We start from the raw sequence: 25,836 nt of genomic DNA, 5'->3' as shown, positions 1-25,836 counted from the left end.
CAATTTAGTATAAATCCCTTTAAAATGGCCCCATTGACCTAAATTTTAATTTGAATGGGATACCATAGTATTTTTGACTCAGCACATTCATCTAGCTAAGGTTTATCTCTGTAAAAAATTTCAAAGAATATTATATTGAATAAAACCAAAGATATTTTTGTTAGAAGGTAGAAAATCTTTAAATAGAGAAAAACGCATTGGAAAAAAAAATTCAAAAATAAAAAGCTACAAATTTAAAAATGGTCTGATTTTAGTACTTTTTACCAATGTCATTTAGCTCGGGAATAACTATTCAGTGTAAGATATGAACTTGGTTAAGGTACAGTAAAAATAAGGAGAAAAAGTGCATATTAGTTCTGGAGAAAAAAAGCCCCAACTGTCACTAAGGCCGTTGCTAAGGAACTTTTGGATGTTTACCCCTTTTTAAGGAACAAAATTATTAATTTTTAAAACGTTATAATTCAATATTATTTACTATTTTTAAAACGTTTACGACTTTTAAAACGATTTTAAAACGATTTTAAAATTTAAAACGATTTAAAACGATTTTAAAACAATTACTATTTTTAAAATGTTATAATTCAATATTATAATTTTGTTTTCTTTTTTTTTTTTAAAATAGTAGTTAACGATTTTAAGTTCTTTTCATTCAAAATAAAATTTAGCATATTATTTGAAAAATGGTTACTTTATAAATAACTTTTGAAATAACCATCATATTGTCTATAATTAAAAAACTAAAAAAAAATCAGTTTAAGCTTTAGTTTAAACTGATTAAGAGTTGCACTTGTTTTAATATCAAAATAAATTATCTTATTTCATACATTTCAGTATATTAAACAATGGTTTTAAATGTGAAAGGCAATACCTTCTATAATAACCTAGTTGCATGTTATTATTTAAATAGTTTTTTTTTTATTGATGCACAAATCAATGATTGCAAAATTAAAGTCATTTTGCTTTAGAGTGTAAACTTATATTTTTAGAAACTTTATTTTCAATTAATATTTCAATCACATTCCATTTTTTCTTAAGAATTTCACCTATGAATTATATTGAGTATTCTCTTATAACCGAGTGATCAACGATAATAAGTTTTAAAGGTTTAGCGGGATTTTTATCTCTTTTATGTAAGCGATTAAAAAAAGGTTGTTTTTAGTAAAGTTAATAAACAGTTTATTTACATTTAAACACTCAGTTAGGTTTGAAAGTTTAATGTTAACTGTTCTAAAAACGTTTTTATTCTAAAAAAAAACATTTTTGTGTTACAAAAAATGGCATTAAACTACATGGAATTAACACAAAACAAACTTGTGTCATCAGTTAATGATATAGAACCTAATCTTTTAAAGGCTTTGCTTATATCATTAAAATTTATTAAATGTAAAAAAGACACAAATTTGTTTTATTTTCAGAACAATATAAAAACATTTTTTAGATCGGTTAACATTAAACAAAAAAGAGAGACAAAAATCCCAATAAACCTTCAAAGTTTATTTTCGGGGTTCACTTGGTTAAAAGATATAACTTGTCCCATTGTAGATCCTAGAAGAAAATCTCAAGTGATTGTCAGGTTTTTAGTTTTTTCGTTGCTTATTAAAGCACGTTTTTTTGTTTTTTAATAAACAAGTAGCTTTTAAACCATACTGTTTTTTACCCCGTAGTTTAATTTTGTGATAAACAAAATTTTGTGATGTTATACTATGATCACTTGTTTCAAACGTCCTTCTATGTGTGTGTCCTGTTTTAAACACAAACTGTTACTAATAAAAAATACTGAGTTCTAGTTTTTTCAAAAAGCACAGAAGAATGAAAATAAGTTTCTAATTAGAGATGTTATGATCACCTTTGAACTTAAAAACTGGTGTAACCTTTATAATTTAATTTTTTTTATATAATACTCTTATTTAACGATAAATAATAGAGTAAAGCTTAGCTTTGGGGTATGAGTAAACGGTTTAGCTTAAAATTCAATTATTTTTTTCAAAGAAAAAATATTTTATGCTTTGTTTTTTGTTTTTTTTTTTCTTTGTTTTTTTATTTATATAGAGAGAATTTTTTTACATTATATAAATAAATAAAATTTTAAAAAAAGTCGTCTTTTATTAAGAAAAAAAACTAAAAGTAATTAAAAATAAAATGAAAACTAATGTTGTTAGAAGTTAAGTTAACAAAAAAACTATTTTTATCAAATATACGAAAAAAACTATTAATTAGTTAAATAATTTTGGTTGTTTCATGGTCAGACGGCATTTTTTAATGCAAAAAAACTCTTCACTAATTTGGTATTTATTGGATAAAAACAATCGACAAACCTAAGATTTGCAACTAAAAGCTTCACATTGGTACCACATATTGTTTTGAGTTGGCGATGCTTCTTCCCAAACTCTGCGACGCATTTTGCACTTCTTGATGTCTTAGTCTTGTCTCTGTTTTTTGAATGTTGCTCTTGCTGAGTTGTATCTGAAAGTTCACTGAAGTCAGCCTTGCGTTTCTTTAATTGCTTTGATTTTTTGGCCTTATTGTCTTGCTTTAGTTTCTCAAGCACCTCTGATGTACTTAGTCACTGGCCTCCAACTCTAGAAATGTTGACTTTTTGGGGGGTTTTTTTTGTGTGTCAATATGGTGGTGCTGTAAAACATTTTTCAAATTGCCTTCGGGTTCTTTTTTTAAAGTGCAGCATCATTTGATACGTCTTAGCCGGACTCACTGGTGTTGATATTAAATTTTGAAGTTAGCGAACGTTGAAGTTTGATGCTTACTAATGTTAAATGACAAATTAGTTAAGGATAAATTAGCCGGTAAACATATCAGCTTGAAGTTATTGACAATGGAAATGCGTACAACATCGTAAGTAACATGTGAGTGTCTGTCCGTCCAAGACTAAAAAGTGAACACCTGTAATTGAAAAAATTAATTGATTAATTGGTTAAACTACTCAATTTAAGTAGACCAAACTAATTACAAGGAATTAATTTGAGTTTTTAAATAAATTTTTTCTCTTTCATTCAATCCGACTTGGATGTTGCAAATACGGTGTTTTGTGGTCTTCCTACACACCAGTCTTTGTACAGACGTGAAATTGATTTGTAAACTACGAAAAAGGTGGTACGAGGTACACAAAAGTGCCATGAATTACAAATACTATTAATAAATATTACTAGCGCTTGTAAATCACTGATCTTTGCATTTGTCAAAACCTCGTTAAAATTTTGCTCAATTCGGGCCTATCAAAAATGCATTTTTTTGCTATTATTTAGAAAATAGAACTTTTCTTGTATGTTACTTATTACAAAAGCGGTGTTTATCATTAAGCACCACATTTAACATTAAGCTTCACAAAAAAAAAATGTTTTATTGAATCAAAACGAGTTCACTTAAACATGTTTAACTCCGCTGCTCGAAAAGCTAAGAAAAGAAAAGTATTAATCTTCTAATGAGTGATTTAAATGCAGACTTACTGAGTTGTAATGAATCTAATCATATTTCTTATTAACTCGATACCTTATACTCTTACTCGTTTAAACCATTCATAAATCCCACCTATTTGTAGAACAGCTAAACGTTAAATACTCATTTTTAATTTAACTAAACATAACTTAACTCTCTATCTCAGATCACACGTCACAAACTGTTGTGTACCTGGCACAGTCAGCTAACTAAATAAAGTTAAAATTTCCAGACGATGCTTCAAAAATTTTGATCTTAGCAATTTTAGAATATTCTAAAATCAACTGGAAATTCTTGATTAAAAAAAAACTACAATATTAACAAGCTCCTCAACTATTTTTTTTAAAACATATTATGAAATCTTAGACCAAAATGTCACCTATAGGACTTTAACCGAAAATCAAATCGAATATAAATTTAAATCCAGGATCTCAAAGGTTTACTTAAAAAATAAGTTTAAAACAAAAAGTCAAAAAGGTTTAGTTAAATCTATTTCTGTGAAAAACACACTTTAAAAAAAATAAAGGTTTAAAAAATAATATTAAAAATGAAGCCTTCACAAAATTTAAATACTATAGAATTACAGCCGAAGTATAAGATATTTACAACTTTTTAAAACAAGTTTTCATAGCATTTTATTTGACGTTAAAAATTTTTTTTACAAGATATTTTCAAGAGATAAGTGTTTGAAAAGTTTGTTAAAACTGCAACTTGAATCAAGCATTTTGCAAAACTTTAACTTTTTATATTGGTATATAAAAAGTTAAAATATTAAACATATAAAAGCTTTTTTAAAACTCATTGAATTTTCCAAATAACTATTTAAGATATAATTATTTTGCACAACTTTAACGGATATTTATATAGACGGCGTTGCGCGGATAAATTTGTATTATATATTTAAATAACTTTCCTAATATTCATCATTTGTTAAATAAATATCCCTATAGAAATGTATACATATATGCATACATTAGATGTATACATACATACATAAATACATACACATACATACATACATACATACATACATACATACATACATACATACATACATACATACATACATACATACATACATACATACATACATACATACATACATACATAAATACATACATACATACATACATACATACATACATACATACATACATACATACATACATACATACATACATACATACATACATACATACATACATACATACATACATACATACATACATGCATACATACATACATACATACATACATACATACATACATAAATACATACATACATACATACATACATACATACATACATACATACATACATACATACATACATACATACTATATATATATATATATATATATATATATATATATATATATATATATATATATATATATATATATATATATTCATATGTACATTCAGAATAAATTATAAATAATATAAGATATTTTCTATGTATATTATTAAAAGTTTATTTCAAACATTTTCCTATCGGCGTTAATAACTACGGGATTGATTTCTTGATAAATATTTTCATATTTATGGGACAATTCTTGATACTCTTCAATTGAAAAACAAGAATTCAAAGTGTCTGTTAAACTATTTGAAGATGAACTTTTTTCTTTTATTTTTGTGGAAAGATTTATTGATTTGTCATAACTGCCAACTTTGCTATGTTCAAAGGTTTCAACTCCAGATTTATTTGCATTTTCTAATACCTTATCAAGATTTGCTAATGCTTCTTTAAAACTTTTTAATGAATTTAATTCGCCAATATCAGAAACCTCATCTTCTCTATGAATAGTCGTTTGTTCAAAATTTTCCTGTTTAGGATTATCTTTATATGCTGCCAAACTACTTTCACCAAATAAAGATAGGTTGTCTCTGTTAACCAAATCTTGCTCTAATGCCTCGATATCAGACTTCGAATAACTCACTAAAGGATTAGCTCTAAAGTTTTGATAGTAGTTGACGTCTGTGTTTTCTTTATGCGTTAATCTAAATAAATGAAACTTAAAACCTCGTAAAAATGATATATTGTTAAAATTTAAAATAACAAATATATATATATATATATATATATATATATATATATATATATATATATATATATATATATATATTTTATACTTCTATATATTATATATATATATATATATATATATATATATATATATATATATATATATATATATATATATATATATATATATATATATATATATATATATATATATATATATATATATATATATATATATATATATATATATATATATATATATATATATATATATATATATATATATTATACATTTTATACTTCTTATATTAATGTGTATTGCCATAAAATTATTTTTAAAAGTTTTGAGTTCAGTTTTAAAACTTTTAGCGTTGAAATAAGGTAAATCAAAATTATTTATTCGAAAAATTTGCGTATCTACGTCACAAAATCATTGAGTATATCATTTCAATAAAAGTTGATATGTCTAAATCAGAAGAGTTAGTTTCGATTGCTATGATGAGAGAGCTACTAAATATTCAAAAAGAAACAATTTTGTCTTTTTTTCATGAAGCATTATCGAACATAAATGAGAGGTTTGATAACTTTCAATCTAGTTTTAAAGAAGTTCGGCGAGAACTCGACGAAATGAAATCTGGATTAAATTTTGTTGGCGATGTATTTAACGATAAAGCTAGAGCAGTTGAGGAAAAAATTAATAAAGTTCACGACGATTTATCAAATGTACGAAAAATGCAGGGTAAAATATCTTCTGACAATATTGAGTTAAAATTAAAAAGCGTTGATATTGAAGACCGTAACAGAAGAAACAATTTAAGAATTGACGGGGTCGTTGAAAATAATGAAGAAAAGAATTGGGAAATCACAAAAAAAAAGGTAAAGCAACTATTTAAAGATAATCTTGGTATTGAAAAAGAAATTATAATTGATCGGGCTCATCGAGTGGGAGTAGCTAATGATAAACGAGAGCGAACAATTGTCTTGAAGCTCCGGGATTACGAGGACAAAAAAACAATTTTGCAAAAGTTGTTTACAACAAACTGATTGTTCACGAATTTCGAGAAAACACCCGCAACACAGATGTTATTCCGACATGCGTAAACGAGTAAGCGTTTTGAGTATTTTCGTTTTTAATTATATTAAATATTTTTAAATTATACATTTTTAAAAAATGGCAGCGCTTTTTCCACAGAAATTAGATTTTCACAATTTAAATTTAGACTTTTTTGAGGACAACTTTATAAATAACCTATCAGAAGAAAATATAAATATTTTTCAAGAAACTCAAATGAACTTAATTAACACACCGTATATTGATCCTTTTGAATTTAAAGTAATAGCAGATGATGGCTCATTTTCTGTATTACACATAAACATTAGAAGCATGCAGCAAAATTTTGATAAACTTAAAGAATTTTTAAATATTTTAAACTACACGTTCGACATCATATCTATTTCAGAGACTTGGCATGATACAGAAAGTTCTCTTGAATTAAATTCTAATTATATATTACCATTTTATAAACTAATAAGTCAATCAAGAGGAAATGGGAAAAAAGGAGGAGGATTAGGAATTTATGTCTTAGAAAAATATGCTTTCAAGATAAAAAATATACTATGCTTTTCAAATGATAATTATGAAAGCCTTTTCATTGAAATTATTAATAAAAAATACCGAAACATTTTAGTTGGATGTGTTTATCGTCCACCGAGTGGAAAAATAAAAAATTTCGAAACTTTTATCAAAAATACGATTATGAAAATAAATAAAGAAAATAAGACATTATATATAACTGGTGACATAAATCTTGATGCTCTTTCTAACACAAAATTTCCAAAAATAAAATCTTTTTTTGATATGCTTTTTAAATTTAATGTCTTGTCAACTATTAATAAACCAACGCGAGTAACAAAAACCTCTGCAACAGCAATAGACAATATTTTTATCAATAATTATTTAGAAACGACATTTGAAACCGGTATATTTTTGACAGATATTAGCGATCATTTCCCGATATTCATAAAAATAAAAAACTTTAAATCTATGTCTGATTGTCATTCAAAAATTATACATTTAAAAAAACGAAATTTAAAATTGAGTAACACTAATAAATTAACAAGTAGACTAAAACAAGAAACATGGAACAACGTATATAAATGTAAAGATACTAATGAAGCTTACAATGCCTTTTTAAGTACATTTTTGGAGTACTTTAATGAAACCTGTCCAAAAGAGATAATAACAATTAAGTCAAAAGCAATTGCTAATCCGTGGATGGATAAATCGTTATTAAAGTGCTCAAAAAAAAAGCAAAAACTTTACAATAAATTTTTGAAAAATAGAAACAATGATAATGAAAAAAATTACAAAAATTATAAATTTTTTTACCAAGATCTCATTAAAAATGCAAAAAAAAAATATTACAGTAATCAAATTAACAAATGCAAATTTGATAGCAAAAAAACATGGTCCATCATTAATCTCTTAATGGGAAGAGAAAAACTAAATTCACCTTCTCTTCCTAAACGAATTGTTATTGAAAATAACGATATATTTTGTCAAAAACTAATTTCAGAAGAATTCAATAAATATTTTACAAATATTGGTCCAAATCTTGTAAATAAAATTGTACCAACATCTGTATCCTTTAAAACCTATCTTAAAAACACGAATAACGTTACCATGCTTGATTATGAATTAGGCTATGAAGAATTAGAGGCAGCCTTTGCCTCCTTAAAAAAAAAAAAGGCTCCAGGATTTGATGAGATATCAAGTGATATAGTTATTGCAAACAAACACAGTCTTAATAGACCCCTGTTTCATATACTTAAGCTCTCATTAAATTCTGGGATATTTCCGGATGTACTTAAATTGGCAAAAGTAATTCCATTATACAAATGTAATGATCATTCTGACATTACAAACTACAGGCCTATATCAATACTTTCTGTATTTTCAAAACTCTTCGAACGTGTAGTTTATAATAGAATCTATGATTACTTCATTAAAAACAATTTTTTTTACCCAAATCAGTTTGGCTTTCAAAAAAATCTCTCTACAGAGCATGCAATCATTGAAATAGTAAATCAAATAACTAATGGTTTTGAAAATAATAAATTTACTTTAGGAGTGTTTCTTGATTTATCAAAAGCATTCGATACAGTGGACCATTGCATTCTATTAGATAAATTAAGGCACTACGGAATAATAAATAAAAGTTATTATTGGATTAAAAGCTATCTTACAAACAGAAAACAATATGTAAATAATGTCCAATCTGGAGTATTAAATGTCATATGTGGAGTCCCGCAAGGATCGATTCTTGGTCCACTTCTTTTTCTAATATATATAAATGACTTTTGTAATGCATCTTTAAAAATGAACTCGGTCATGTTTGCAGATGACACAAACTTATTTCTCACCAACAATGATATCAAGAAATTATATGCAGACATGAATATTGAACTGTGTAAAGTAAACAACTGGTTTAAGGCAAACAAACTCTCACTTAACGCTGAGAAAACAAAGTATATACTATTTCACAAAAAAACACAAGAAGAAAATCTTCCTCTCAAGTTGCCTAACCTATCTCTAAATGATAAACTAGTAAATAAGCAATCCAATATAAAATTCTTAGGAATCATTGTTGATGAAAAATTATCCTGGCTTCCACATATAATATATACCCAGTCAAAAATCACAAAAATAATAGGTTTGATGTATCGAGTTCGCTCCTACGTCAATAAAAATAGTCTTAAATTAATCTACTTTGGGCTAATTCATAGCTTCATCAGCTATGCAAACATTTCATGGGCAAGTACTCAAGCGGCAAAGATTAAAAAAATTTATAGTCTACAAAAACATGCCTGCAGAATCATTTACTCAAAAAATAGGCGTGAACACGCTAAGCCCTTAATGAAAGATATGAAAATGATGAATGTGTTTGAAATTAATATCTACCAGCATTTAATTTTCATGTATCGTTATAATCACAATATCTCTCCTATAAGCTTTAATAACAAGTTTAAAATAAATAAAAATGATAGCTATAATCTTAGAGCGAATATGTCCAACACATATAAACTGCCTCGGATAATAAACAAATATTCAGAGTACAGCATTCTATATCGAGGTCCAAAAGTATGGAATACTTTTCAAAAAGGATTCAAAGGCACGGTAAATTCGTTAAGTTCCTTCAAGTTTTTAACAAAAAAAGAAATTTTTAAAATATAAGAAATGTTTTTGGTTAATCATACTTTGAATAATTTCTCATAAATCTGTTTTTGTTTTATTTCTACTTTTGTTGGTTGCTTATCAATTTTATTAGCGAATTACGCGTTTTATTACGATATTTTATTGAAATTTTATTACGCATTAACATATTACGATATTTTTTTGAAATCTTGTTATAGGGGCTCTATGAAAAGATTGCGATAACGTACTGTCATCCTCATCTTCTTTGAGCCCCTATCTGTTTTACTTATTTTATTTATTGAAATTTTATATTACGAAGTTGTAAAATCTTATATTATATTAAAACAGAGAAAGAAAAAAAAAAAAAAAAAAAAAAAAAAAAAAAAAAAAAAATATATATATATATATACAGTGGCGGCTCGTCAATAGGGCCCATAGGGGCCCGGCCCCACCTATATTTATTTAAGATAAAATATTTGATAATGTTAATATGTATTTTTATATATGCAAATATGCAATTATTAGACTAAACTATTTGCAGACAAGTTTTATAAAAATAAATAGTTCTAAAGTTAGTTCTAATTTTAAACTATTTCAATTTATAAGTAATACGTTTATTTGCAATTAATTCAAAGTATTGTAGCGTTGTTTTAATTCATTGCCAATAACGGCTGGGCCGATTTTTACTGGCCCTATTTATTTTGTTTGTAGTAATATTATTTTTGATGCGCGCGCAGAATTTATTGTGCTTTCAGATAGAACGAAAAAACGCACCGCAGGGCCTCATTGAACTGGCCCGAAAAGAAAAGAACCATAAAAAACATCACGAATTTTAAAAACTTTATACACCATTTTTAATTCTCGATTTTAAGAGTGAAGAACTTAGTTTAGAAGTTTTGTTGACTCAATAAGGTACAGTAATATTAGGAAACTTTATAACATTAAATGTAAACATTTATTAGTAAAAATAATGTAAACATTATACATTTGTTAATATTGGAATTTCACTGTGAATATTAGCAGTGTTTACATTGCAATATTAACAGTGTTAGTATTAGTTTCTTAAACTGGATATGTAAATAAAAAATTTACCAAGTAGTTATTAAGATTATAAATTAACAGGAATAAGAACATGGCAAAAATATGATATTTAAAACAATGTAAGAAATTTTATAAAAAAGTTTGGAAATTTTATAGTTGGGAAAATTGATTTTAAAATATCATAAAAAAGTTCTGCATTTCTTTTATAATCAACAATCTTGTACGTTTTATAATATTTGCTAGTGAACTACATTTTTCAGGCATATATTGTTTTATTTATTTTTTTAAATTTTAAAGCTTTTTTTTTTTTACAGAGAAAAAAATTGTGGCTCAGCCATATTAATGATGATCTTGATTTGTGTATTGTTTGGCAAGTTTATATGTTGTGACACGAGAAAGCTTAGTCATTTCTACAAATATAATAAGAGCTACTGCAATTTTGAAATTCTTGTTCTTTTCTCAATGAGGGATTGCTAAAGTGTATTTTTTCCAAATAGCTTATGTATCATATTCTGTGGCATAATGAATCAGCCATTGAAAATTGTTTACATTATTTGGTGGCAGTTTAGTCATTTTATCTTTTAAGTTGTCAATTGGATTGACGCTGAACCAGAGCCAATATCAACCATAATAATAAGCATTAAACACAAGTTTTAAAGACTGGATTTTCAAGTAAAGATTAAAATTAGTCAATATTATTATTAGTTCGATACAACAAAGGTACAAACAACAGAAGATGTAAAGAACATTTTTTTTTAATCATTAAAACTCTACCACTGGTGGTACTGTTACATTTCATAATACAGCTTCAATAATTGCTTCTTCCAAAAAGGCACTAATTAAAAAAATATACAAAGTTTAGATTATTTTAACATGTTGGACATTTACCATTGCCATCGAAATAAAAAAATCAGAGTATTTTATTGAAATGTTTTTTTTTTGTGGGGGAATAAAGCTAAAGTCAAAGAACTAAAACTATATAAATATTTATGTATGCTTACAAACAGATATTAAGTTTTTATCTTTAATTACATAAAATTGTTAAAACATGTAAAGGCAATGTAAATAATCTTAAGAAGTTTACTATTATTTATGACTGACATTGTAAATGTTGTATTTAAGAATTATGGATTTAATTAACTAAAGTATGTGTTTTATGAAAAGATTCTTTAAACAATTTTTTGTTGTAAAAGTATCTTTCGTTTCTTTTGTTGACCTTTTCATCAGAGAGTTAAATGTATATGTAATGTTACATTCTTTATTATTTTATCGATTATTAATTAAGATTAAGAGTCCTTCTTGACTGAACTACTGTTGATAAAATTTTGAATCATGCCAAAATCATATTCTAGTTACAATATAGTTTAAAGTTATCTTATTACAATAATTTAGGTTCATTAATAAGATAATTTAACATGAACAAAATTGATAGTTTATTGGCAAACGTTTCTAGTTTTTCTTGAAGGCCCAACTTCAAGGAAAACTAGAAATTAAAAACCTTGGGGCGTACCAACCAAAAGGTGTTCGTATAACTCAAGTTGATGGTAAAAAAAACGCGAACATTTTGTGTAACATGGTTTGAAAAAAATCATGGTTAAGTGTAAGTGATAAAAAAAATTCGTTGTTTTGTTTTTATTGTGTTTTGTTTGGTGGCGAGAGCTTGTGGGCAGAAAATGGCTGTAAAGATACAAAACAATCTTTCTGAGCGAATACAATAACACGAATCCAGTAAAACACGTATAAGTAGTTCGTTGCAGTTTCAAATGCTCGGAAAGACAAACATTTTATCGACAATTGATGCTGGATACATTCTTAGCATAAAAAAACATAATGAATTAGTTGACAAAAACAGATACATTATCGAGGGTTATAGATTGTATAAAATTTTGTGGTGTACACGAATTGCCCTTAAGAAGACATGACAAAACTATTGACTCAAATAATCGAGGGGTATTTTTAGATATGGTTTCATACACAGCTACATTGGATAGTGTGTTAAGCGATCATCTTAAAGATTCAAAAAATACTTCGAAAACAAACCAAAATGACATTCTAGAATGTATGTATAAAGTATACATAGAAAAATTAAACGTGAGATTGATAAAGCAAGATTTGTTTCCTTGCAAGCAGATGAAACAACTGATGTATCTTGTCGTTCTCAGTTCGTCATTATTTTGCGTTATTTAAAAGGTTATCAACCAGTTGAAAGATTTATAGCATTTATTGATGTTCAGGATAGAACTGCTATGGGTCTTACAAATGTTTTAAAAGAAGAATTAAATTGTTTCGGTCTGAAGGAAAAATTAATTGCACAGGCTTATGATGGTGCAGCAGTTATGAGCGGATCAAGGAATGAAGTCCAAAGTCTAATGAAAGAAGTTTACCCAAATGCCCATTATGTTCACTGCTATGCACACCAATTGAATTTAGTTTTGAAAAAAGTTTGTTCGTCGAATAAGCGAGTAAGAACATTTTTTTCTTCTTTAAGTGGATTTGGCGTGTTCTTTACATCCTTGCCAAAACGAAATGATTTACTTCGCGAAATTACTTTTAAACAGGTACCAAGAGTTTGCGAAACACGATGGAATTTCCGTTCAAAAATAGTTACTTGCATAAAAAAAAAAAAAAAAAGATTGGGAAATGTTTTAATAAAATTATAAACGATGAAGGATGGGATGATACAAGCGTGTGGCAATCTGTTGAGTTCAAAAAATGTTTGGAAGACTTAGAGTTCTTTTTTTTACCTATTTTTTATTCAATTTTAAAACATGTTGATGTACTTTACAATATATTGCAATCAAGTAACAGCAACACTATAACAATCAAGGAGGCTTTTGAAAAATTTGAGTTTTCTATAAATTTTGTGCGAAATAGCATCACTAATAATGTTTCGATAATAATGGATCGATTCTTAACAATAGCGAAGAAATGCATGAAAACCGAATGAAACGAAACACATCAATCGAACTACTAATAGAAGATGCTAAAGATGCTTGTGATAAAATTATTTACGAAATTAACGAGGTTTAGAAGCATTGAAATATTTAAATCATTTTCAATTTTGGATCCCAAAAACTTCAAATTTAATAGACAACATTTTCCTCGTAAAAAAAAAAAAATTATTCTAACAAACTATCCAATGCTGAGTGAAGTTAAGTTGATGTCCGAATTAACTGTTTCGTATGAAAATGCTGTTTTTAGTGATATCGGCACCATTAATGCCCTATCCCAATTTATGCATGAAAATAACTTGATTGAAACATTTTCTGAAGTATCAAAGTTGATAGAGATTGTTTTAGTCACACCGTTCAGCATCGGCTGTGTCTACAGCGGATGCTGAACGGTGTTTTAGTACTTTAAAAAGAGTTAAGACACTTTTGAGAAATTCCACAGGTCAAGATCGATTGAATGCATTAGCTGTACTATCAATACATAAAGATTATTTATAGGATATTGATCAGTTTAATTAAAAAGTAATCGAAATATTTTCTCTTATGAAACAGAGAAGAGCAGAATATTTGTATAAATAATATACTTAAATCATTGTTTTTAACATCATTCTTTATTTCAAAATATATTATACCTTTATGAAAATTATAGTGTTAAACGTATTTTATATTTATGACTTACTTTAAACTAACTAAAAGTTTTTACCATAAAGTTAAAATAAAATAAAAATCTAAAAAAGAAATCTGTTCAAATCATAATGCACCACTATCAGGGCAGTTTTCAGTCAGTTTTTGCTGCTTTTTACGTAGGTTTAAAAGATTCAATGCCATTAAATACTTATGCTTTATTTTGGGAGTATGCTAGCGCTTAACTCTCTCAACCAATCAAAAACCCTAGCGACCAAAGAATTCCTAACAAACACTTAAGTATCAGTTACGCTGACAGCGAGTCGTTGCGATATTTTTTGGTTAATATTTGCTGGCCCCACCAAAGTTTATTGTCACCGGCCGCCACTGTATATATATATATATATATATATATATAGATTCATAAACAAGACAAATTTTCTAATTTTTAAAACCATTTTTTTAATAAAAAAAATACATGTTTCGACTAACAGTAGTCGTCTTCAGTTAAAATTAAATATTTAAAATTTGTTAAAATAAAACAATACAAATATAATTATTCTTGTACAAACTAATAGTAATATAATTAAAAAACTAAAAGTAAAAGGTCTTTTTAATGATTCTACATATAACAAAATTTATCCGTCTGGATCCCATCCTGCTCGTATCTATGGACTTCCAAAGATGCATAAATTAAATTCTTCTGAGATACCATTTTTATACAACTTTAGATCCATTGATATTTAGATCAATTGATAGATACAACTTTAGATCTATTGTATCATCTTTTGGAACCTATGACTACCAACTAGCCAAATTTCTTAGAGATTTATTATCTCCATTATTAAACTCTGAATTTTGTACAAAAGATTCATTTTCCTTCGTTAAAGAAATTATTCAAGTCGATCTCCACAAATATTTTTTAGTATCATACAATGTAACGAGCTTATACACCAATGTTTCGCTTCAAGAAACCATTGAAATTGCAGTCAATTTAATTTTGATCCATAATTAAAACATTAAAATTACTAAAACTGATTTAAAAAAACTATTCCAATTCGCCACTTCGCAAACACATTTTTTTTTTAAAGGACAGACTTATGACCAAATCGATGGTGTAGCAATGTGTTCACCACTGGCACCAGCTCTTGCCAATTTGTTCATGGGTCATTTTGAAAATAAATGGATCAAAAATTTCAATGATGTAAAACCAGTTTTCTATAAAAGATATACTGATGACATTTGTGCTGCTTTCCAGTCAGAAAATTTCTCACATCTTTTTTTTAGATATATAAATAGTAGACACAATTCTATTTCTTTTACTATGGAGCAAGGAGTAAATTCAAAAATATCTTTTTTAGACGTAACTCTACACAAAACTAATTCTTCAGTTACCACTACCGTTTTTTATAAAAAAACCTATTCTGGTCTTCACTAAATTTTATAGTTTCACTCCATTTTCGTACAGAGTTAGTCTAATCAAATGCTTAATCGATAGAACGTTTAAAATTAATAGTACTAAACTTGGGTTTCAACCTGACATAAACAACCTCTTTAAAGTATTTCAAAGAAACATGTACCCATCTTGGCTCATTTCAAAAATATATAACTCCTATTTAAACAAGATTAATTCAAATCCTCCACCACAACCAAAAATCAAAGAATCTTTGTCTTATTTTAAACTGCTGTTTTTGGGAAAAGTTAACTAAAAAAAGACTGAATTCAATTGCTAAAAGATATTGCCGTTCAGCAAATATTAAATTAGTATTTACCTCTCTGAAAATTTCTAGATTCTTTTCTTCTAAAGATCCTATTCCTCTAGAATTCAAATCGTTCGTGGTGTATAAATTCATATGTACAGGATGTAACTCCTGTTATATAGGCGAAACTCTTCACCATCTCAAGACTCGGATATGTGAACATTACAAGAGGGACAAAATGTCTCACATCTATAAACATCTCCATGCTAAGGAAAATTCTTTCATGCAAATAAACGATAAGTGTTTTTCTGTATTAGATTCGTCATCTTACAAATTTGAGCTTAAACTTAAAGAAAGTTTGTTTATAAAATGGTAAAAACCTGGTATGAATAAACAGGTTAACCATGTAAAACATTTGTTAAAACATTTTATTTGATGAATATGCATTTTTTTTGGGGGGGGGCTTAATGATAAGATGAATTTTGTCTTCTTCAAGCCCCAGTCATGTAAATATTTGTTTTTATAAATTACGAGTGTAAATTATTTTCAATCGGCAAATACAATACTAAAAAAAAAAAAAAAAAAAAAAAAAAAAAATGTACAAATGACACTTTCTGTTTAGCTGCTATTTTTTATACATATTGGGTATCTTTTTAACCTATTCTTTTGTTATTTCCTATTTCTTTTTTATGACATGATAAACTTTTTAACTGATTTTATTGTATTTTTGTAATTGTATTATTATTAGTTTATACAAGAATAATTATATTTTTATTGTTTTATTTCAGCACCTTTATAGGTATTTTAACAAATTTTAAATTTGTTAAAATTATTTTTTTTAATTAAAAAAATGGTTTTAAAAATTAGAAAATGTGCCTTGTTTATGAATATATATATATATATATATATATATATATATATATATATATATATATATATATATATATATATATATATATATATATATATATATATATATATATATATATATATATATTATTTTTTATATGTTTATTTTCTATGTACATATATACTGGTGTATGTGTGTCTGTTATGCACCTTAAATAATTGCAAATCTCAAAATCCCGAAAGTAAAAGTCTAAAAGTAACCAAGATTTCTAGCAATCTAAAATATCTAGGAAAAGCGTTGTTAGTTGTCATTAGACTATAAAATACATAAATTTTATTTTTACTTTATAATAATATTTATTACCTGGGAAGTATAGCCATAACAAATATTAGCAGAACTAATAGTACACCAAGTGTTGTTAACAGTGCATATAAACGTTGATGATTAGAATCTAAATAAGATGATTAATTTAATAAGATGTTTAAATATTAATCAATTGAAGTTTATTTTATAAAAAGATCTGTCGGTAATTATAAGAATAATCAAATCTAAATTTCCACTGCACTCGTGAATAAAATTAATATATAAACGGGACCAAAAGAAAGCATTATAAATCTGATCATCTAAAGGTAATATCTTTTGAGTAAAACATTGGTTAATTTTACTTCTGGAGTTTTTAATGTTATCATAGGACCTTTTTTTAACGTAAATAACAATAAATTTTACCTTTTTTTAAAAAATCTATAAAAACCTTACATTATTGACTTTTTTAATTTATTTTATTGTTCTTATATTTTATTGTTCGCTTACTTTACTTTATTTCTATTTTTACTTTGTTTTGTTTGTTTGTTTTATAATCTTTTGGGGATAAGGGTGTTAAGTGCATATTGATAGATAATTTAATTTAGCTATAAACTGCTCGGAGTAAAGATACATAAGTCGAGAAATTTTAAACGGTCTTCATTTTTAACATCATTTTTAAACTTGTGTTGTGTGCTTAAATGCAAATATATTATTGAGTAACTTACGGTCGGTGAACAAATTGAATTTGATTTTATTTGTATGAAAGAACTCAAAAAACTTTTTCGCAATGAGATATTTTTTGCATCATCCTCAGCTAGTCCTAATCTTTTTGAGGACTATCTTTAGTTCTAGCTTGGCTCGAATTAGACTCCGAATAAATCACTCCTTTTTTTAGCGATTATATATATGTATATATATATATATATATATATATATATATATATATATATATATATATATATATATATATATATATATATATATATTAAGAGATTGAGAGAGAAAGAGAAATGTAAAAAAACAACCTTCGTTTAATGCTGAACATGCTTTTTCACAACTTTTTTGATTTTGCTGTAAGTTAAATAATATAGTTAAAAGCAAACTATTATTATTATGTATTTCACCATAAAAAAAAATTTACAAAAGTATTTTTCATAAAATGTTAATATACGACTGGGCAAAAATAAGACAAATTCAGTCATATTGCCAAGCCCCTTAAAATGCAAAAATATATTTACAGATAAAATGAATTTTATTTTATTGCATTGACTATTGAAGAAAAATTTACCTCAACTAAAACTATAGAGTTATTAGTTTTTAAGATAATGCATTGGTACTGAAGCTCTACCAAAGAACATTTCATATCAACTTGCTCCAACTTTACGGTTCCTAAAAAACATAATTAATCAATCTAAGTAAGTCGAGTTATAGGAAATTCTATACTTCGGTTTTAAATGATACAGTTTAGTTGTATTTTGCTTTGTTTCGATTTCTCAATAATATTTTAATAACTAAGCATTTCAGTTTTGGTTGTTTTATTTTCCTTACCTAAACCCATAACAAAAACAACTAGCGAATTTTTAAACAAAAGATTTACATTATACATATCATCATATTAGCATCTGATTTTTACCGCAAGTTCATTTAGTGTCTGTTAAAGATATTTTTCCATTAGATGAATAAATGATATATTTCAATAACTTTAAATGAATTGCATGAATATAAAGATGTTGTAAATGAATGGAATAAATAAATATATTTATGTCTATTATTTATTGTTAATCATTTAGTTCCTTATATTGTTTTTTAGATATAAATTTTGTTGCAGAATTATTTCTACTATACAAGAAAAAGAAAATCTAGTTGCAGTTTAAGAAATGGTTTAAATAATAATAAAAATTTTTTGGTATTTTTTAATTTGCTTTTCAAGATTGATAAACATTATTTAAGTTAGATATCTAGATATGAAACGACCTTAAATGTATAAAAAATAATTATCATGTATTGAAAAACCAATAAGAAGCCATTTTGCCAAAAAACTACTCAACTTAGTAGAAAATTGACAATTGAGTTTATAAAACCAATGTTCAACGCGAAACAAAACATGTTTAATTTACCAATCATTTTAACGGTACGATTGATAAGATCAAGATTTATTTTTTAAGTTTTTTTAAATGTTACCGACTTCTATACTATTTAAAATATTTTAAATATTTTACAGCGTCTACAATTTTGAACCAGTTTCGCTATTTTAGAGCATTATATTTCATTAAAGTTTTTTAAATGTCTCATTACTCGAATTGGTAGTATTTAACCTACGTTTCTGTTTTGTTCTCTTCGGCATTCCCTTTGATTAGGCTGACCATTGTCCCAGTTTTTACCTAGAAGAAAGTAGCGCCAAACTTGTTAAAATTAGTTTAGCGCTCCGTTCTCCTTCGTAAAAACCGGGACAATGGTCACCCTTCCTTTGATCATGTTTTAAAATTGATTGAGTTATCAGTAAAAAGTGAAAATGTTAATGTTAAAATTCATTTTAACTATTAATAAAAACATTAAATATTCCATCTTTTTTTTAAACATAAATATTATCTACATAATCTTTTAATTTTTTATTTAAATTTTTATAATGGACTTAAAAATAATACAATGATTATATAAATTATTACCAATTATATCAATTATTATGTTCTCTAATGCATAGAAACAATGTATAGCAAGTATGTAACCACGCGACTATTTTTACAACTAACTACAACCCCGTTCATACTGACGATAAAACACGTTTTATTTTAAGTGCGATTTTATATTTTTAATGTTATGAACTGTATAAAACATCAACAAACAAGGTGAAGTTTTTTTATTTTAACCAGTGGTATTTTGACGCCGAACACCGGAATGTCGTTCTGGTGCTTTTTTATTATTCCAGAACGCGTTCCATTACTTTATAACACGGGTTTTGAATTGGAGGGGTACAATTGTCAATTTCTAAAAAACGTCCCCTAAATCTAGAATTTTCTTTAAAAAAAAAATTGGGGGGCCACCCCACCCCTGTGATGACGTCTCCATATAAATATACAAATAAGCTGATACAATTCTAATCGAAATGTTAGTTCTTGCATAGTATGCTATATACTGCAACTTAATACTGTAAATGAATTTGTAATCTGTAAAATGTAAATGAATTTGTAATCTGTAAAAAAATGAAAACATGCCTTAAGAATAATAAATTTTTAAAATAAAAACGAACATGCAAAACCACTGTTCGAAATTATGAACATCTTTACGTTAAACGAGATAAACGTTTATAAAATTTTATGTCTCATGTACAAAAGTAAATTTCAACAATGCCCCTCAATTTTTAATGATCTTTGTGAAATAAAACCTAACATTAAGTATACTTTACGCACAACAGGCTTAATTGAACCATTGTGCAAAACTAAACAAAAACAATTTAAAATTACGTATCGTGCTCCGCATATCTGGAATAAAATCTTAGCAAAATATAGTAATTTACAAGATGTAAACAATATAAATTGCTTTCAAAAACTAATAAAAAAGAGTATTTCAAAGTATAAAAATCTTATTAATGATTTCTTTTAAACTGCTTTTTTTTTATTTTATTTTTTTTTATTTGTTTCTTTGACTGTTTGTTTTATTTGTTCTTGTCTTTTTACCTTGAATGTTTTTGGTGTTAACACTATTTACCTTAGTTAATTAAGTTTTGCTTTTAGCAAAAATATAGGAATTTAATATTGTAAAAACATAACTAGTACAACGGTTCTTGATGATAAGACTTAATGGTCTTCTGCAAGTTTCCCGCGTTTTTATATATTTTTGTATAACCATCTCTTATTATTTTGTCTTTGATTTTTTTTTATATTTATAACTGGATTATTTTTGAAAGAATAAGAGTATCTTGTATTATATTACGGAATTTAATTGTAACAAAAACGGAAAATTTAAAAAAAAAAAAAAAAAAAAAAAAAATTTGATTTTTTATTTATTATGAATTATTATTCCAAGGTTGAATATATTTTCATTTTTCAAAGGATTGTTATTCTAAAACCAGTTTTGCTAATTACAACTAAAGTTTAATTAATTCAATTTTTTAGTTTGTAAGATACAAAATGAGCGAGAAACGAAAGCGATGTACTTTAAAAAAAAAAATTTCAGAAAAAAACTTAAAACCGTTGATGAATAGCAAGAAAATTTAAGCTACAATGAGAATCAAAACAATGATCCGATTTTATGTTTGGCTTCAACTTCAACATCTATGTCCGTGAAAGCAAAATCCGAAACGTTAAATTGGCCTTCTATTTGGGATATAAATATGTGCTCCGAGGAAAAACTTACATATCCTTGGATTACATGTTCAGCTGGAAAACTAGGGTGTTTAACGTGTGCAAAAGTAAAGAACGTGGGGCCTTCTAAAACTCAAGGTGTTAAAATTTCAAAAGAGTGGACTTCAATAAGCATTACATTCAATTGATAAGAAAGAATGGCGCAATAAACATGCGCAAAAAAAATATTAGAGCAATATTGAGCAAATACTGCGCATTAAAAATATAAGAGCATTTAAAAAGTAGCTCATATTCAACCCAAAAAATAATTGAAACTGGAAATAAAGAAAAAATAGAAAATTTTATTAATACAATTAATGAGTTGGAAATGAATAACACTCCACAAATTTTTTGTACAACCTATTACATTGCGAAACACAATCCTACTTGGACCATTTTGATTTATTACATTTTCAATAACTCAATGGATCAAATATTGCACTCGGGTTGCAATCAAGGAATAGTGCAACTAATATAATAAAACATATTGCAAAACAAATGAAAAAATAAAATTTGTCAACAAATTATAAATGTTGAACAAAACTTACCATTAATAGTTGATGAGTCTACAACGTTGAGCAAAAAATTAACTTTAATAATATTATTAAAATGCGAAACCGATAAATCAGAGGATCCTCATTTTATTTCTGGGTTTGATTGAACTACCTGATCAAAGCTCAACTACTATAACACAAACACTGTTGGGGTCTTAAAAATATGGGTTTACTGATGACTATTTAAAACAAAATAGAAGTAATACATCGAAATCAGTTTTTAAATAGTGTTATTAGTAATATGAAACATAGACTGAATGGTATAAAAGTTCCTTTACTGCCCCCCGGCGTCGTCAGCCCTGGCGCTAGCATCTACAATTGTAAATCCTTTATGGCAATTTTTACAATGTTTAATTTATAATTCTTATAAAGTGCTATCTATTTATATATGCATACTGTGATTTTGTTTAACCATATTTGTGACAAAATGTTTCAAACAAAATGTATGTTTTTACTAAAGATAAACAACTTTATATATCAGTTGAGCAATTTGAAAATTTGTATAGGATTTATCTTTGCACGTCTTCTTTACTTATTTATTTTCCGCATTATTGTTACCTCTTTTATTATTACCTTTATTTATTCGCCCTAACCTAACGCGTTCCGGTACTTATTATTTTAACAAAACATCACTGATAAATACTATGCAGAAATGATGTGATGTTTTTTGAACAAACACATTTATGTCACGAAAATAAACTTAACTTTTTAAAATAGATGCTAGACTTTGAGAAACCCTTGCACAACATTTTATTTTTAAGATTTTTTAAAATTTTCATTCAGTTCTTTTTTCGAATTTTTATTTTAATTTTAAAACATGGTAAAATAAATCAACATAAGTGTATGTACATTTAATAATAGCTTATAATAATGTATAAATACAATAGTTATTAGCTATATATTTATAGTTTTAGCTACAATATTCACTAATACTCAAGGTAAACCTGAATAATATACTTAATCATAAAGTTTTAATATGCATTTATAAAAAGCTACTACATGCATGCATACATTACTTATATATTTGAGCAAGTTATAAAATAGAAATACAATCGATTTATAAATAAATTTTTTTATTATTTTTTTATAAACTTTTTAATGCATGTTTTTTTAGTAAAAAATAAAGATGAAAATACTTTGTTTTGCTATACTAATAACGCTCATTTCTTCTGGTAGGTAAATTAACATTCTTTTGTAAAATAAGTTTACATCGTTTTTATAAATAAATCTAAAATGGAAGTTCTTTTTCAAGCTTTTTAAAAAAAACTGAAAGGGTCGTCCATTAATTATACGACTGTTAATTTATTTAAAAAGCAGACGCAGGTGATCTTAAGCACTTTTACGGGGGAATTTCATTAAACTTAATCCACTATTTTAAATTTTTATTTAACTTAAGTCTCTGCGAGAGAAAACTTTTGTTTTGTTTATTAGTAAAATTTAGCGTTGCGTAATTTATGGACGATCCCAAATAACTTTCATGTTTTTTTAAATAATTTTTGCTTTCTATTTCGTTTCTCATATTATTTTTTACGTGTTTCTACTATAATTTTTTGTTAGTTTTGATTAAAGAGATAAATAATTAACTTTATTAAATTAATATTTTTAAAGCTGAAAAATTTGTTATACTATTTTATATCAAAATCTAAGATAAGACCCATCGTACAACGTCCTTAAGACGTCCAACCAACGTGTTGTGAACTTTTGGAGAGGGCGCGAATAAAGTATGTACTCTTCTATGGTACAAAGGAAGTTAGCCAAAATTGTAAAAGTATCTGCAAGAGGTATTCTAGAAAGGAAATACATTCGCAGTTCAATCATATTTTTATAAGTTTTTTCATAAACTTGGTTTCTTTTTTTAAATAAAAAGTAATTGACTTGAGTGAACAAAAGACTCTCGAAAAAACCAAAAGCTTAACTGTTTTGATTTAACTGATTGAAGTATTTCAAGCTAATATTTCGTTCGAATCTACTTTAAATAGTACTTAATATAGCTAGAGTTATGTGTATATATACATACATATGCAAATGTATGCGAAACATGTTATGTACTATCATTTAATAAATCTATATTTATTGATAAATTCTAAACTTCATAAAATAATCTCTTAGCGTTAAAAAGTTATGACCTTATAAAATTTGTCCTCAAATTGAGGGGGTTCAATTTGAGGACAAATTTTATAATAAAATTATAAAATTTGTATAGTCATAATTTTTAAACGCGTAGAGGTTATCGTATGAAATTTAAAATTTATTGAAGAATATAAATTCATTAAAGAATAGTACATAAAATATTTTATCAACTTGTTGCTCTCATGTTTGGAGCAGATGTGACCAAAATCTTTTAACTTTGTTCCCAGCCACCAATCATTGCAATTTTTTGCAAAGCATCCTTATTTGACATAAGTATAAACATATAAATATTTGGAGATTGTTCCATTTCTGGAAGTTAACTCAAACATCAAAAAGTGCTGAATTAACCCTTGCATATACATGCATATATAGATATATACTGTACATACATATTTAGCTTAATGAGCTGACATACTTACTCTGCCCCATACTTTTTAGAGTTTTCAGAACCATACCATTCTGGGAAAGTTAATGCAAAAAATCATAAAACTACTCTATAAAAAAAGTTCAGATTTATACAGGGTCACTAATAGTCCCAAACTTTGGCGCCCCTTTGGCCATTCCTGAGAAAGTATAACTACTCGTTAGTTGCCCACTTAGACGGGTTTCAAAGACAGTCCGAGGGGTACAAATGTCCATCACTTTTTTCTACAATAAAAAGAAATCAAAGATAAAAAAAATATAACATTATTAAAAAAAACATGACTTTTAATTAAAGAATAAATAAATGTTTTCCATAGAAATTAACTATCCATAGAAACTGTAGTTTCCGAAAAAACTGCTTTAACTACTGCTTTTTCAAAAACATTGCTTTTGACGGCTATCAGACACTTTTGATGGTCATCAGACACTTTAACGCGTTTCCATTCTTCCATCTGAAACAAGAAGCAAACAGCTTCCCTTACTTATTCACCTAAAAGTAAATCTAATATCAGTGTCCTAAGTTTTTTTAATTCAGTGCAATTATATTTTAAAACCTCTGTTCTTATTTATGTACAAATATAACAAGGGTGAGTTGCTATGGAGCTTGGAGACATATCACATTTGACTTGACAGAGCTAGATATCTTTCACACAAGTAAAAATATGTTTTAGCTCTTCTGTTAACTAGATAGTTAAGTTTTTCTGTTTTGTGTTTTGATACCTAATTATTTTGTTAGCTATAGCCTTTTTGTGTTACGTAGTCCTAAAGTTGATTATATTTCAATCATACCATTTGTAGACAGCTGTTGTATTTTGATATTATCATCAGTGTTTCTCTTAAGCTTCACACTATCTTAAATACTACCGGTAGCAAGTATCTTAATTACGGTAGCAAATGTTTTTGCCATCGGTAGCAAATGTCAAGTGCTAACTTCTTAATCGATTATTTCTTTTATTGCAGCATAAGGTTTGCTAATAATTTGAAGTCGAATTTTAAAAGCTTGACCATTAACTGGAGTAGGTGTGACCATTAACTGGAGTAGGTGTGACCATTAACTGGAGTAGGTGTGACCATTAACTGGAGTAGGTGTGACACTTTTACGCTACTTAAATTCCTTATACCAAAAAAAGAAAGATTTAAGCTTAGAGACTCCGGTGAGGATATTAATTTCAAATTCAGCAAAACTTGAAAACTAAATCACAGAAAAGAGCTGGCTTCTCTTTATTCTTACCGATATTATGGATAGGT

At 26.5% G+C, this 25,836-nt stretch overlaps 2 long non-coding RNA genes across 3 annotated transcripts; one reads left to right on the top strand and one right to left on the bottom strand.

The window, feature by feature from the left end:
- Positions 1 to 4,876: 4,876 nt before the first annotated feature.
- Positions 4,877 to 18,855, bottom strand: LOC105844442 (uncharacterized). Of its 2 annotated transcripts, none has more exons than XR_010635546.1 (5): positions 18,775 to 18,855; positions 18,430 to 18,530; positions 18,167 to 18,212; positions 17,202 to 17,289; positions 4,877 to 5,452 (listed from the first exon to the last, which is right to left on the bottom strand). It is a non-coding gene; the product is annotated as an uncharacterized LOC105844442 (long non-coding RNA). The 2 variants fall into 2 exon arrangements; XR_010635545.1 differs by having other exon boundaries at positions 18,690 to 18,829.
- LOC136074904 (uncharacterized) lies at positions 10,306 to 15,637 on the top strand. Its single transcript, XR_010635544.1, has 2 exons — positions 10,306 to 10,584; positions 11,028 to 15,637. It is a non-coding gene; the product is annotated as an uncharacterized LOC136074904 (long non-coding RNA).
- Positions 18,856 to 25,836: the final 6,981 nt, after the last annotated feature.

Source organism: Hydra vulgaris, chromosome 01, assembly GCF_038396675.1.
Source record: "Hydra vulgaris chromosome 01, alternate assembly HydraT2T_AEP".
NCBI classification, from domain to species: Eukaryota; Metazoa; Cnidaria; class Hydrozoa; order Anthoathecata; family Hydridae; genus Hydra; species Hydra vulgaris.
This window is presented reverse-complemented; position numbering and strand designations above follow the sequence as displayed.